The sequence below is a fragment of the Schistocerca gregaria genome, chromosome 5 (genome assembly GCF_023897955.1).
Source record: "Schistocerca gregaria isolate iqSchGreg1 chromosome 5, iqSchGreg1.2, whole genome shotgun sequence".
Classification (NCBI taxonomy): domain Eukaryota; kingdom Metazoa; phylum Arthropoda; class Insecta; order Orthoptera; family Acrididae; genus Schistocerca; species Schistocerca gregaria.
Genome location: NC_064924.1, coordinates 284,836,702 through 284,844,194, shown reverse-complemented (window position 1 = coordinate 284,844,194; position 7,493 = coordinate 284,836,702).

The following is a 7,493-nucleotide window of genomic DNA, read 5'->3' as shown; positions in this document are numbered from 1 at the left end:
AAGCGAAATCTCTTTGCTAGTTTAACTTAACTTTTCATGCATTGAAAGATATTTCTGATGTAACATAACTTAGAAACTGATTCTATCGGTTGTTACCATTTGATTCAAGTAATCACTTTTGGTTTCCTTTTTACTAACTATGCTTCGTATTGCTAACATTTATTGATAGTCAAATCCACCTTTTATTCTTAATGAGGCAGGTTTTGTGCAGGGTAGTTTCCATGAGCTAACCCTAACAAACCAGGCACAGAAGCCCTATTCCACTTATTTATTACACATTTTAAAAACGGTCTTTTGTAACAATTGAACTATTTCAGTCAAAGCAGTAGGTTTAAAATCTTCACTTCCGAAAGTTAGTTCCCTATAAAAGAGACTTGAATTAGCATTCTTTTATTCAAACAATGACAAGAATACTTCAATTACTTTCCAAATGCATAGTCTTGACAAAAGTTGCTTTATGATTTGTACTCCCCAAATATTTGTGAAAGACACAATGATCAAGAGATATGTCATCATGATAACACATGGCTCCAGAATGAATTTTCACTCTGGAGCAAAGTGGGTATGATTTGAACCTTCCCGGCAGTTTAAAACACTCTGCCAGACTGGGACTCAAATCTGGTACCTTTGTCTTTTATGGGAAAATACTCTGATGACTGTGTTAACCAGGCATGACTCACAACCTGCCCTCACAGGTTTACTTCCTCCAGAACCTGAATCCCATCTTCCAGATGACATAGAAATTCCTCTGCATATCTTGCAGGACAAGCACACCTGCAAGAAAATACTGTATGCAGTAATGGCTTAGACATAATTTAGGAGGATTGTTTCTCGAATGAATTTTCATTATACTGTGCAGTGTACTCTACTTGAAACTTTCTGGCAGGTGGCTTGACTGACAAAGTAATAGCCGCTTTATGTAGTAGGATGAGAAGGTCAGGTGTATTAATAGGCCTTATTTTCTTTTTCATCTATATCTACACCTAAATCTACGTGATTACTCTGCAGTTCACATTTAAATGCTTGACAGAGGGTTCATCGGACCACAATCATACTATCTCCCAAACATTCCACTCCCGAACAGCGCGCGGGAAAAACGAACACCTAAACCTTTCTGTTCGAGCTCTGATTTCTCTTATTTTATTTTGATGATCATTCCTACCTATGTAGGTTGGGCTCAACAAAATATTTTTGCATTCGGAAGAGAAAGTTGGTGACTGAAATTTCGTAAATAGATCTCGCCACGACGAAAAACGTCTTTGCTTTAATGACTTCCATCCCAACTTGCATATCATATCTGCCACACTCTCTCCCCTATTACATGATAATACAAAACGAGCTGCCCTTTTTTGCACCCTTTCGATGTCCTCCGTCAATCCCACCTGATAAGGATCCCACACCGCGCAGCAATATTCTAAAAGAAGACGAACGAGTGTAGTGTAAGCTGTCTTTTTAGTAGACTTGTTGCATCTTCTAAGTGTCTTGCCAATGAAACACAACCTTTGGCTCGCCTTCCCCACAATATTACCTATGTGGTCTTTCCAACTGAAGTAGTTCGAATTTTTACACCCAGATACTTAGTTGAATTGACAGCCTTGAGAATTGTATTATTTATCGAGTAATCGAATTCCAACGGATTTCATTTGGAACTCATGTGGACCACCTCACACTTTTCGTTATTTAGCGTCAACTGCCACCTGCCACACCATACAGCAATCTTTTCTAAATCGCTTTGCAACTGATACTGGTCTTCGGATGACCTTACTAGACAGTAAATTACAGCAGCATCTGCGAACAACCTAAGAGAACTGCTCATATTGTCACCCAGGTCATTTATATAGATCAGGAACAGCAGAGGTCCCAGGATGCTTCCCTGGGGAACACCTGATATCACTTCAGTTTCACTCGATGATTTGTGATCTATTACTATGAACTGCGACCTTCCTGACAGGAAATCACAAATCCAGTCGCACAACTGAGATGATACCCCATAGGCCCGCAGCTTGATTAGAAGTCGCTTGTGAGAAACGGTGTCAAAAGCTTTCCGGAAGCCTAGAAATACAGAATCAACTTGAGATCCCCTGTTGATAGCAGCCATTACTTTGTGCAAATAAAGAGCTAGCTGCATTGCACAAGAACAATGTTTTCTGAAACCATGCTGATTACGTATCAATAGATCATTCCCTTCGAGGTTATTCATAATGTTTGAATACAGTACATGCTCCAAAACCCTACTGCAAATCGACGTTAATGATACAGGTCTGTAGTTCGATGGATTACTCCTACGACCCTTCTTAAACACTGGTGCAGCCTGCGCAATTTTTCAATCTGCAGGTACAGATCTATTGGTGAGCGAGCAGTTGTATGTGATTGCTAAGTAGGGAGCTATTGTATCAGCGTACTCTGAAAGGAACCTGATCGGTATACAATCTGGACCTGAAGACTTGCCTGCATCAAGCGATTTGAGTTGCTTCACAACCCCTAAAGTATGTACTTCGAAGAAACTCATGCTAGCAGCTGTTCGTGTTTCAAATTCTGGAATATTCCATTCATCTTCCCTGGTGAAGGAATTTCAGAAAACTTCATTCAATAACTCTGCTTTAGCGGCACAGTCGTCGGTAACAGTACCATCGACACTGCGCAGCGAAGGCATTCACTGCATCTTGCCGCTTTTGTACTTTACATATGACCAGAATTTCTTCAGATTTTCTACAAAATTTCTAGACAATGTTTCGTTGTGGAACCTATTAAAGGCATCTCGCATTGAAGTCCCTGCCAAATTTCACGCGTCTGTAAATTTTAGCCAATCTTCGGGATTTCACGTTCTTCTGAACTTCGCATGCTTTTTCTGTTGCCTCTGCAACAGTGTTTACTTCTTTTTTCTTCTCCAATCAGTTTTGTTGCACCACTGACCATATCCTGGCCCCTCTATTATTCTAGGCAATGGATACAGGATAATCATCATTGTATATGTCATAAACAGTATACGTAATTGATGTCTGCTTTGCTGAACCTGCTTTCCCATTTATGGTGTGAATAGTGACAGCACATCACCTAGATTCTAGTTGGAAATGAGATGTAGCAAAATCAGATGGCTCCACTTGCTATGATTCTCCTCCTTAAATACGTCTTTCTTTCCTTTCTCCATTATATACAGGGTAGTCCATTGATCGTGACCAGGCCAAAAATCTCACAAAATAAGTGTCAAACGAAAAAACTACAAAGAAAGGAACTTGTCTAGCTTGAAGGGGGAAACCAGATAGTGCTATGGTTGGCCTGCTAGATGGCACTGCCATAGGTCAAACAGATATCAACTACATTTCTTTAAAATAGGAACTCCCATTTTTTATTACAAATTTGTGATGTACGTAAAGAAATATGAATGTTTTAGTTGGACCACTTCTTTCACTTTGTGATGGATGGCACTGTAATAGTCACAAACATATGGCTCACAATTTAGATGAACGGTTGGTAACAGGTAGATTTTTTAAATTAAAATACAGAACGTAGGTATATTTGAATATTTTATTTCGGTTGTTCCAATGTGATAGATGTACCTTTGTGAACTTATCATTTCTGAGAACATGTGCTGTTACAGCATGATTATCTGTATATACCACATTAATGCAATAAATGCTCAAAATGATGTCCATCAACCTCAATGTATTTGGCAATATGTGTTAACGACATTCCTCTCAACAGCAAGTAGTTCACCTTTTGTAACGTTCGCACATGCATTGACAATGCGCTGACGCATGTTGTCAGGCATTGTCGGTGGATCACAATAGCAAATATCCTTCAACTTTCCCCACAGAAAGCAATCTGGGGACGTCAGATCCGGTGAACGTGTGGGCCATGGTATGGTGCTTTGACGACCAATGCACCTGTCGTTAAATATGCTATTCAATACCGTTTTAACCACACGTGGGCTATGTGCCAGGCATCCCTCATGTTGGAAGTACATCGCCATTCTGTCATGCAGTGAAACATCTTGTAGTAACATTGCTAGAACATTACGTAAGAAATCAGTAAACATTGAACCATTTAGATTGCCATCGATAAAGTGGGGGCCAATTATACTTCCTCCCATAATGCCGCACCATACATTAATCTGACAAGGTCGCTGATGTTCCACTTGTCACAGCCATTGTGGATTTTCCATTGCCCAATACTGCATATTATGCCGGTTTATGTTACCGCTGTTGGTGAATGACGCTACGCCACTAAATAGGAAGAGTGCAAAAAATTTGTCATCGTCCTGTAATTTCTCGTGTCCAGTGGCAGAACTGTACACGACATTCAAAGTCGTCACCATGCAAATACTGGTGCATAGAAATATGGTACGGGTGCAATCGGTGTTGGTGTAGCATTCTCAACACCGACGTTTTCGAGATTCCCGATTCCTGCGCAGTATGTCAGCTAATGATGTGATGTGCGGATTAGCCGCGACAGCAGGTAAAACACCTACTTGGGCATCATCATTTGTTGCAGGTTGTGGTGATGTTTCACATGTGGCTGAACACTTCCTGTTTCCTTAAATAATGTAACTATCTGGACACTCTGATGATGTCCAGGATATCAAGCAGCATACATAGCACATGCCCGTTGGTCATTTTGATCACAATAGTCATACATCAACAAGATATCGACCTTTTCCGCAATTGGTAAACGGTCCATTTTAACACGGGTAATGTATCACGAAGCAAATACCGTCCACACTGGCGGAATGTTACGTGATACTACGTACTTACATGTTTGTGACTATTACAGCACCATCTATCACAAAGCAAAAAAAAGTGGTCCAACTAAAACATTCATATTTCTTTACATATTACACGAATATGTAATAAAAATGGGGGTTCCTACTTTAAAAAACACAGGTGATATCCGTTTGACCTATGGCAGCGCCATCTAGCGGGCCAGACATAGCACCATCTGGTTTCCCCCTTCAAGCTGGATGAGTTTCGTTCTTTGTAGTTTTTTCGTTTGATGCTTATTTAGTGAGATATTTGGCCCAGTCACTATCAATGGACCACCCTGTATATAACGCATATACTATAGTAACCTAAAATAACATATTTTATACACCTTTTCTATTCACTAAGTAATTTCACCTGCAAATATTTTATTTAAAGAAGTAGTCAACAATGTCTATAGACCATGTGCATGTTAAATTTCAAGTGTGCTAAAATTTGTTTGTGTAGAGAATGACGTAGCTCATTTTAAAGTCCTTATTCTCCACTTTCAACAGACATTTTACTTTTTCCAGAAACTTTATGTTTCAAAACTTATTTGTATCCAAAATTTTTATCTTTCAAAATGTTCAAATCATAAAATTTACTCATTTCCAAAATTTGATACCATAGTTTTGTAGCCAGGATTTTTCTGTTTCTAAAAATGTATACTTTCACTTAAATATCATGTTGGTTTGTTAATTATTCATTTGAAGAGTTTACTTTCTCGAAACTTTTCAATGAATTGTGACAATCCTAATCCATATTAAATTAATCTCCATAATGTAGTATCGATAATTTTGCTATTTGCTGAGTATAAACTCACTTAACTGCCTACTGTATCTTTGCGTCATCTAATTCTGTTGTCTTTCATTTTAATAACTAAAATGTAACAGCCCAGTATTTTGCCAATTTATAACTGACTATGTAAATCTATAAATATGTGTCACAAAGAAAGCCTTAGTCAGTCAGTAGCCAAAAGAATAAATGTGAACATCATGTAGTTCTTATATTCAGTCTATGGTTAGCTACCATTTTGTAAAGTGACTAATTCAGTCAGTTAGAGCCATGTTAAGTAACATATTATTCTGCCATCTGTGAACTTTGTGAAATACAGTTAGCTGGTATAGCTTACTAACCCATATCAAGTATCGAGACTCCTGCATGTTACAAAGTTGATCATCAAAAAGGGAACTTGGTGTATCAATAAATATGAAGGGATCAAAAATCAATTGTTGCAGCACTGTGTAGGCCCTATTTTACTTAACAAATGTTCATCAAGTCCATTAACAGCAAGACAATCATCAAAGAAAAAAATTCCATGAAACTTGAAAGACATAATTACAAGTCGGTAATATTTCTAGGTCTCCACCATACTTTGCAACAACTTGCCACAGCCGTAAAAAATTCAGCTACCAGTACACTTCTAGAGGACACTAAATGATTTACTGGTGGTCAATGTCTTTTACTCCATTTATAAATTTCTTAGTACGATTAACTGTAATGTGATTTGTGTAAATATGTGCTCCTTATTTCTTTACTTATCTCACATATTTGAGAACTACTTCACTTAAATTCAGTGGAAGGAAAATTGCATCCATTTTCTTGTACGTAAGTTCACTGGTGGCAGAATAATATATTACTTTACATGACTCTAGCTGAACGATTTAGTAACTTTATAGTATGTTAGCTAACCATAGACTAAATAAGAGAACTACATGATGTTCACATTTTTTCTTTTGGCTACTGACTGAATGTATGGTGTGTTTTGCATTCTTGGGTATCTCCTCACTATGGATCAATGGAACAAAAGGTATTACTCTCTAACTGTCTATCTTTAAAAATTCCTAGCACATAAAAATCACTAGGTACAAAGGCACGGCTATGCAGCAGATATAATTCCAAACATTCCCAGGGAAATGTCTATAATAAACTGTGGCCGGCCTTGCTGTGTGAGGGTGGAAATTGTCAGCCAGGTGAATCATGCCCACTCTCAGGAGTATATATTGTTTGCAGCATATCACCTATCTTAGTTCACACAAAAATTTTATAGTAAGATGTAGCACTAACATTCTAACCAGAGTTTGACATTTCAGTAATATGACACACTGCAGGACTGTTTTGATTCAGGTAGCTAATGATAAACCCATGTCTCATCCACTGCAGTTATTCAAGTTAGAAAATCATCTTCATTTTCACTGGCATGCATGAGCTCCTGTAGGTATAGATCCTTATGAATTATGTTTAACATGGTCCCATGAGAACAACCTAAGGTATGTGCCATGTCATCAGTTGTTATGCACCAATTGTGACTGATCACTTCCATCACAAGTTGCAATGTGAAATTCCTGGAAAACTTCACAGAGCAAAGAGGATTATCCATGATTTTTTACCCAGTTGAATACTGAGAGATCTACTTATAGTTTATTTTAAATGGTAGTAATTCAGTTCCCATTATTAATAATGTAGCATTTTGAATCTCCAAGAAATTTCACCATTTAACATGAGTACTGTCAGCCTTTTGTTGGCAGGATTCAGCATTTGACTGATGCTAATGGCTTTCTTTCACAAAAATGATCTTTTTACCTACATGAGAAGTTAGTTGAAAGCATTATGCTGGAGAAAATGAGTGAATAAGAGTTATATAATGTGTTAATTCCCATTTTCCAAAAGCTGGCAATTATTATTACAGCAAAAGACTTAAACACCACTGTTCTCTGTTGGGAAGACTAAGGAATAAAAGTGAAGCTATTAATAAGG